The sequence below is a fragment of the Pan paniscus genome, chromosome X (genome assembly GCF_029289425.2).
Source record: "Pan paniscus chromosome X, NHGRI_mPanPan1-v2.0_pri, whole genome shotgun sequence".
Lineage (NCBI taxonomy): Eukaryota > Metazoa > Chordata > Mammalia > Primates > Hominidae > Pan > Pan paniscus.
In genome coordinates, this window is record NC_073272.2 from 53,838,124 (window position 1) to 53,846,579 (window position 8,456).

The 8,456-nt window shown below is 42.2% G+C and overlaps 1 pseudogene; it reads left to right on the forward strand.

Annotated features, from left to right (window-relative positions):
- The window catches only part of LOC129395223 (X antigen family member 5-like), a 38,138-nt pseudogene extending 31,029 nt beyond the window's left edge, over positions 1 to 7,109 (forward strand).
- Positions 7,110 to 8,456: the final 1,347 nt, after the last annotated feature.

An 8,456-nucleotide genomic window follows, 5' to 3' on the forward strand; every position in this document is an offset into this window, starting at 1 on the left:
CTGTGGGCCATAACTCCGGATCTGCTGGATGACTTCAAAGGATCATAATTGCGTTGGTATTGGGAAAGTTGTGAAGGAGCCCTTGTGACAAACAGGAAGCAGCAGAAAGTATGAAAGACACTGTAGAGACAAGAAGAGTTGCCTGATACATGACCCTAGCAACTCTCTAGCTGCTAAGGGAGGAAACAGAGCTGGGAGCAACACAGCCGGTCTACCTCTGGGAGGGCTCAATTTCCCACATGACCAGAGCTTCCCATCCTCCATGCATGGGAATCTATGACCAAACATAGATTTCCACAGGATGGTGGGTGGGTGGGACAAAGTCTACAGATTCTGAGCAGCTGGCAAGTTTCAGGGTACCAGAGTAAACGTTGTCACGTGAGCTCAGATTGCTTGGTGGTTGAGGTCAAATTATTTACTACCTACCATGTTCAGTGCAACTCTCCCACTTGCCTCATAAAATGGGAGCACCATAGGGGAATGGAGGTCCCTGTGCATTCACAGGGAGGTCTCCATGAATGCATGCAATGCATGACATTCAGCTATGCTGCAGCCCAAGCAAAGCCTCCACATGATATCAAGAGGACAAGAGGTCACATGTATTTTCTGTCCCTTTTGCCTGTGAGTTCCCATCTGTCCAAGTAAGACTTCACCTGTGCAAAAGAGACGCTGATATCTGCAGATGAAGCACATATTTCATCAGTAATTGTATATTTTGTAGTAGCCTTTGTGGCCCATAACAAAGATGATATTTTTGTCTAAAAACACTGAATTGCAAAGGAGGTGGACAAAATTGGGTTCTCATGCATATTTGCATATATTCTATAGCAACATTTATCAACCTTGGGGGATGTTCTCTGAAAAGCTGTAATCATTTCTAAACTGGTTTTTAATCCATAGTGGGTCGTAAGATTAATGTTGTCAGCCACAAACAGCATTTTAAAGAATGGAGATAAAATATATTACTAAATAGCGTTCACTGCATATAGAATATACAAATACACTACACATCCCCATGTACAAACGTATATTTATTTGCCTAGTTGACTATATATAAACTGTGTATTTCTCACACATTGTCATAAAAGAGTTTGAACGTCACTACTTTAGTGGTTATTAGATAAAATGTTTACAGGCCATTTCTTTAGCCATCTGTGAAGATGATGGATTAAGATTTGCTAAGAATAAGTTCACTGTTGTCTGTGGCTTTCTACATAATGCTTGAAATGGCACTCAGTGATGCTTAAACTGGTCAGTTTTACTGTGGGCATTTGACCCTCAGCAAACTCATTTGTGAACTCATGAGCTGGTGAGAAGGAAGGCTGATGAGTTGTGGGGCTTTACTTCCTACCATGTCTTTCTGCAGCTGCAGGTGTGACCATGTGTGTGCTTCTGCACTCGTCTGACAGTGCTTTGATATGTTCCCTTTTATTTCCCCCTTTATTATTGACTGTGTCTTATAGTTCCTATTATGTACTTCATTAGCATCCAGTGACAGCGACATCTGTGGTATTCAGTGTTGATCCAATTTACACAAATTTTAAAAATATTTTCAAGCATGAATATTTTTTCTTACCAACTTTCCTTAAGTACTTCCAGGAGTCAAATGCAATTCAATATTAGTAGTTGATGTTAGATCATACTGGGGTATAATCCTGGAAAATTACTGATAATACTAATTGTTGTTATGCCTCAGCTTTTATGTCACCATAATGCTTAGATAAATGGCACAATGACCAACACATGGAAAGAAGGATTCTGAAATACTGACCTTTTTTATTTCCAAAATTTACTTTAAGCTCAGGGGTACATGTGCAGGATGTGCAGGTTTCTTACATAGGTAAATATGTGCCACTGTGATTTACTGCACACATCATCACATCACCCTGGCATTAAGCCCAGCATCCACGAGCTACTCTACCTGACCCTCTCCCTCCTCCCACCCCCGCAGTCCAGTAGGCCCAGTGTGTGATGCTTCTCCCATGTGTCCATGTGTTTTCATCATTTACCTCCCACTTATAAGTGAGAACATCCGGTATTTGGTTTTCTGTTCCTGCATTAGTTTGCTAAGGATAATGGCTGCCACCACCATCCATGTCCCTGCCAAGGACATGATCTCATTTTTTTATGGCTGCATGGTATTCCATGGTGTATATGTACCACATTTTCTTGATTCAGTTTATCATTGATGGGAAGGACATCTCAAATACCACAAAGACACTTGGTCCTTGTTGTGGGAAATATCGGACTGTGGTGGGGCAGACAGACAAACAGAACAGCAGTTGAAGAGCAAAGGAGAAACAGAGGGAAGGAAACCAGAGGAATAAAAAACAATATATTGGCCATGAGACAGGGGAAAACAACACAATATTTTAAAAAGGTAATCTTTCTCCTTTGCCTTTGCCACTTTTCTGAAAATCAACTTATTAGGTTTGTGAGTCTATTGCTGGCTCTATTTTGATTTGTTGACTTTTCTCCAATACCACACTGTCTTGAATGCTGGAGAAGTAACACAATTGCCATATGGGGCTGGATGATTAAGAATCATAATCAACAACTTTATGCAATGCTTCCTAACTCAAGGCAGCACCCTCACCTCAGCTGAGGATCCCATGCCTCCCACCTTCTCAGGGGCTCCGCTCCTGCACTGATCTCTCTTCTCTCCTGAACCATCAACGGCTCCCTCTATATTGGATCAATCCCCAAGCCAAGGGGGAAGTCACCTTCTTCCAATGCACTGATAACATAATCAATCAATAAATATAATAGAATTAATGTGAATCTTGACCTCCTGTAGGGTGAATTCCCCAAAGTTAAACTTCAGAATTGTTTTGGATATTCTGGTTCATTTTCCTTTGTAGATAATTTTGAAAATGGACTCCAATGAAGTGTGTTGCATAAGTTCATGCAGTTTTCCTTTGCAGGGCAGGAATTAAATGTGTTCGTAGCTAGAGAAGGACATGGGGGAAGAGGGTGAGTTTTCCCTTAGCTTGGGGAATGATCCAATGTAGAGGGAGCAGTCGATGGTTCTGGAGAGAGGAGTGATCACTGTAGGAGCAAAGCCCATGACAAGGTGGGAGGCATGGTATACTGACCTGAGGTGAGGGGGCTGGCTTCAGTTAGGAGTATTGTATGCAGAAGGGCAGCAGAGAATGTCCATGAATCACTGAAGGTGAGGGTGGCCTTGGGGGTCCCTGACACAGTGTCAGCAACCGTGTGATTCACCAGCAGGACCCTGACTCACTACAACATGGTGAAACTTTCTTTGAGTAAGGGAAGAGCGAAGGGGTAGAGATGAGGAAGCTGTCACTTCTGGGAGACTATGGATTTCCCCATAGTATGAAGCAGCAGCTGAGCTGTTGTCTATTATGAAAAATACATGTACTCACACCATTCACAATAATCCCTCCAACTGCAAGAAAACTGGCTCACTGGATCCCTCAACTGCTGTTCTGTGCATGATAATATATAGGGGGAAAGCGCAGTCTTTAATTTTTGTTTTCTCCTGCAGGCAGGTAGAGACTGGATACAATTGTTGCCAATGAACTTTCAGTAGGCCAAAAATACTGAACGTTTGAATTGTTCTTTCCTCTAAGTGGGAGGGAAAAAATCAGTTTCCTGGGTTAAAGCAAAGCCTTAGATAAAACTTAAGTCTTAGATAAAGGAAAAAAAGTGAGAAGAAAAGACCACTGGCAGTGGCTCACACCTGTAATCCCAGTATTTTGAGAAGCTGAGGGAGGAGAATCACTTGAAGCCAGGAGTTCAAGACCAGCCTGGGCAACATAGTGAGACCCCTGCTCTACACAATTTTTAAAATTAGCTGGGTATCATGGCACATGTCTATAGTCCCATCATACTCAGGAAGGTAACACAGGAGGATTGCTTGAGCCTAGGAGTCCTAGGTTGTGGTGAGCTCTAAGTCCTCCAGTGTATTCCAGCCTGGATGACAGAGAGAAACCCTGTCTCAAAAAGGGAGTGGGGTGTGTGAAGACACATTTCAGCCTTGTCTTCAGCTGGACTGCCACTGCTGCAGCCTCCTCCCAACATTTGAGGCAGGATTTCTCTTGGCCATGGTATCATAACTCTGTGAATGTTGAGTTCAGTGCTAGGGTTTTGATGGAAATTACAATGAGATAAAAAAAAAAAACAGGTACAGTTGTAAAATGTCTTTGTGTTTTGTGGCTATTACATCTGGATGTGTGATATTGACGAAAAGGGTCCAGCAGTTTGACTAATTAATGCAGTTGCCACAAGCAAGGAATTCATCTTTTCTACACTCCTCACTGGATAAGGGATAGAGACAAAAGGGATGGATGTTATGTAAACTGATTTTTAAAATTTTTATGAATTCAGGATTTCATGCTGTCCATTTCTTAAATATGATGAATCTTTTCACTAAGTTTATATCATAATGTGTTTTTCTGAAGATGTTTCGTCCCTTCTGCTTACAACCCTTCCAGAAAAAAAAAGGTCTGGAGGACGAAATGGGATGATTAAAGAGATAAAAACTTTTCATCACAAGATACAACATGGTGATTCTGTAATAGTGGAGAAAACAGAAAACCTGGCACATGAGGAGAGGCAAGGGAGGGAAGGAGGACATCGGTTGTCTCTGTTTTTCAAAACTATTCCTGCACACTCTCCACTTTTCCTCAGAAATACTTCCCATGAGGGCTTTCCAAGCCACTGTGAGCCATTGTTAAAACCACACTCATTGGTCAGCCAGTGATTACCTTACAGGTATTCAGGGAATTCAGCTACCAGTCAAGAGGTATAAAAGTGCAATAACACAACCTTAAAAAAAAGTACAGGTGTGAATGGATTGTCTACAGCATGTATAAAAAGCATGTATAAAAATTGGCAGGCATGGGAGGATCACTTGAGGCCATGTGTTTGAAAGCAGCCTGAGCAACTCAGTGACACCCCGCATCTAAAATATAATAATAATTAAATACATTAGGCGGGCGTGGTGGCGGCCAACTGCAGTCCCAGCTACAGGGGAGGTTGCTGTGTGAGGAGGATCGCTTGAGCCCAAGAGATGGAGGCTGCAGTGAGCCATGGTCATGCCACTGCCCTCCACCCTGGACAACAGAAAAACACCCTGAGAAAACAGTATGTGTAAATATAGACATAAAATTCTTTATTTCTGTCACAAAAGGTCTTTCTGAGACACACCCTCCACTAAGGGTGACATGGGACTCTCTGTTCTCAATGTTTCTGGATGCCTGAGAATGGTTGGGCAAGAGACAAAAAAAATTTTAAAAATCTCTCACGTCCCTTTCTTCCTACTACAAACTACCTGGGATAAGGTTGTGGGGATAGCAGGAAAACCCTGGCCGGCCCTGCATGTGCCTGACTCAGTGTGCATGCCCCTTGCTGCACAAGGCATGGTGGCTGACATCTGTAATCCCAGCACTTTGGGAGGCCAAGGTGGGTGGATCACCTGAGTTCAGGAGTTCGAGACGAGCCTGGGCAACATGGCGAAACCCCGTCTCTACTAAAAATACAAAAATTAGCCGGGGGTGGTGGCACATGCCTGTAATCCCAGCTACTCGGGAGGCTGAGGCAGAGAAACTGCTTGAACCCGGGAGGTGGAGGTTGCAGTGAGCCGGGACTGCACCGTTGCACTCCAGCCTGGGCAAAAAGAATGAAACTCTGTGTCAATAAATAAATAAATAAATAAAACTGAAAAATGAGGCTCAGAGATTGAGACTTACCAAGAACACTTGACTCATGGAGAAGGAATTCATATTTTGTTCCAAGGTTTGCATTCTTCCCACCATCCATGTCAGAAAATGTGAATGATTTTGCTTAAAAATGCTTAATACTCAAATATGTCTGCACTGTAAGGTACTCAGCATTGACTCAGGACAAAACGCAGTTCAGTGAAGTAGGATAGCATCTCCAGAAAAGAGGCCAATAAATGACAGCCACTGTTTCCTCTGATGCCTATTTTTGACAGTATGTTTGGTAAAAGGTGGATAATTCAGGACACTGGAATACAGGTAACTATATCAGTAGGAACTTTGAAGGGGCTTTTAAAAGTTGTTTCAATATTTTTATAATTAGAAAACTCCAAGTACAATAAGATTATCATGAAACAGAAATTGTTTCCTCAACGAATAGATAGCATTTTCAAACTAAAGATAGACAGAATTTGGGCCATGGATTATTTTAGCAATTCACTGTTAAGGGGTTTCCAGAATATGACTGTCAACAATGCCCATTAATTTCTCTGCACTTCAGTTCCCGTACTCTCATTGGAAGACAGTGGTTTTGCTGTTGTATCGGGTACTTTTTCTTAATGACATATAGGGCCTTTGGACCTAAACATTAATTAAGTTTAACCCCAACACTTTCAGGGTACCTGAACAGGGAATTAGTGTCAGGACTATAAGATTTGTCATAAGCAGACCAGTACATTGATCTAATCATTCAGAACATTATATTTAAGGTATGATTAAAATGCTATCCACGGGGCAGTCTTCAGATTTCCTAGGTAGCTGAGATACTTCAGATTTCCTAGGTAGCTGAGTGTTTATAACACACAATGTTAAAAAGTATGGGAAATGTAGGTGTGGTGTGATTTATCCTCAGATTGTTAGTTAAGATATCATAATACAGGAAAACAAAGGTGGGACATCTTTGCAGCACATTTATTACCACAGTAGCCTACAGGCTTTTATTGCATCACACTGAGGAAAAGAATAGGATCATTTCCTTATTTATCATTCTGGTTTGGCTGCTCCAGTCGATATCCTTGGTATTTTTTAGTACCTGACCTGGAAGCTGATCTCCAGAAGCTGTCTCAGTCAAAGACTGGGGATGAATGTGGAGTTGGCCCTGGTGTCCAGGGGAAGATTCTGACAAAATGAGAGCAATTTAAAATGCCAGAAGGAGGTATGTTATCCATTAAGATTCAAAATTACGTGCTTTCTGTATTCCATAATATTACACTTTTGATAATGAAAAGAGAGAATGTTACTGCCCCTTTAAAAACAGAGTCCAAATGCAGACTTTCTCGGGAAGGTAGTCGAGACCCCAGAAGCCTGACTGCAAAACTGAAAGACTATCAGATACAGACACAAATTGGGTCAAAGCCATATTGAATCATCAAATAGAAGCGGGGGCTCACGCCTGTCATCCTAGCACTTTGGGAGGCCGAGGCGGGTGGATAATTTGAGGTCAGGAGTTCGAGACCAGCCAGGGCAAATGGTGAAACCCAGTCTCTACTAAAAATACAAAAAATTAGCCGGGCTTCATGGCAGGCACCTGTAATCCCATCTACTCGGGAGGGTGAGGCAGAGGAACTGCTTGAACCCGGGAGGCGGAGGTTGCAGTGAGCCGAGATCATGCCACTGTACTCCAGCCTGGGCAACAGAGTGAAACTCCGATCTCAGGGGGGAAAAAAAAGAAAGGAAAAGAAAAAAGAAAAGAAAAGCATTTTCTTACTTCTGAGTATAACCAACAGCTAAAAATTTGTAGATTATTTTCTACTTTCTGCTTTTCACAAATACATAATACATTTGTAATACCACTTCGTATGAAATATGCTGACCCTGAAGAAGATTCTAATACCAGCTCTAAGATAATTTGTGAGATTCTGGACAAAACACATAAATCCTGCACCGGTTTTTGCTTTTATTGAAAGTAGTGAATGCACATCAGATAGATTAAAATCATTTCATTGCTGATTTCTGCATGTTTTGGTTCTGTTGGAGAAAATACAAAGATAATTTGATTTTCGTGATTTGTTTATCATAACAATCAGCTTCAGTCCAATTATAATATCCGAGTTGAGATTTCATTGCTCCTAAGTAAATGAGCTGGCACTCTACTTGTTGTTTGTTTTCCTGTATGGAGACCTTCATGAGTGTTCTTGGATTTTGTCAAATCCTGAATTCTCTCAGGCTCTTAAACAACGATTGCATGGTTTTTTTTCAGTAGGGGTCTCACTCTGTCGCCCAGGCTGGAGTGCAGTGGTCTGATCTCGGTTCACTGTGACCTCCACCTCCCGGTTTCAAGGGATTCTCATGCCTCAGACTCCTGTGTAGCTGGGAATACAGGTGCGTGCCACCACGCTGGACTAATTTTTGTATTTCTAGTAGAGACAGGGTTTCACCATGTTGGCCAGGCTGGGCTCGAACTCCTGATCTCAAGTGATCCACCTGCCTCAGCCTCCCAAAGTTCTGGGATTATAAGCATGAGCCACCTCCCTTGCCGGACCCAGTGATTGCATTTTAAAGTCTTCCCGCAGTGAGGCCTTGAAAGACTGAATAGTAAAATGGAAAGAGACAGTCAAGTTTTTGTGGCCCATGAAGTAGGGAGCATGCATGTAGGTCAGTGATGCTCAAGGTGTTTGTAAGATGTCTGTGCTAAGCATGCTCCCTACCCTCCTGTCAGTCTTCATGAGCTACTGTGTGTAATTAGATTGGAGACACATACAGCAACCTCTA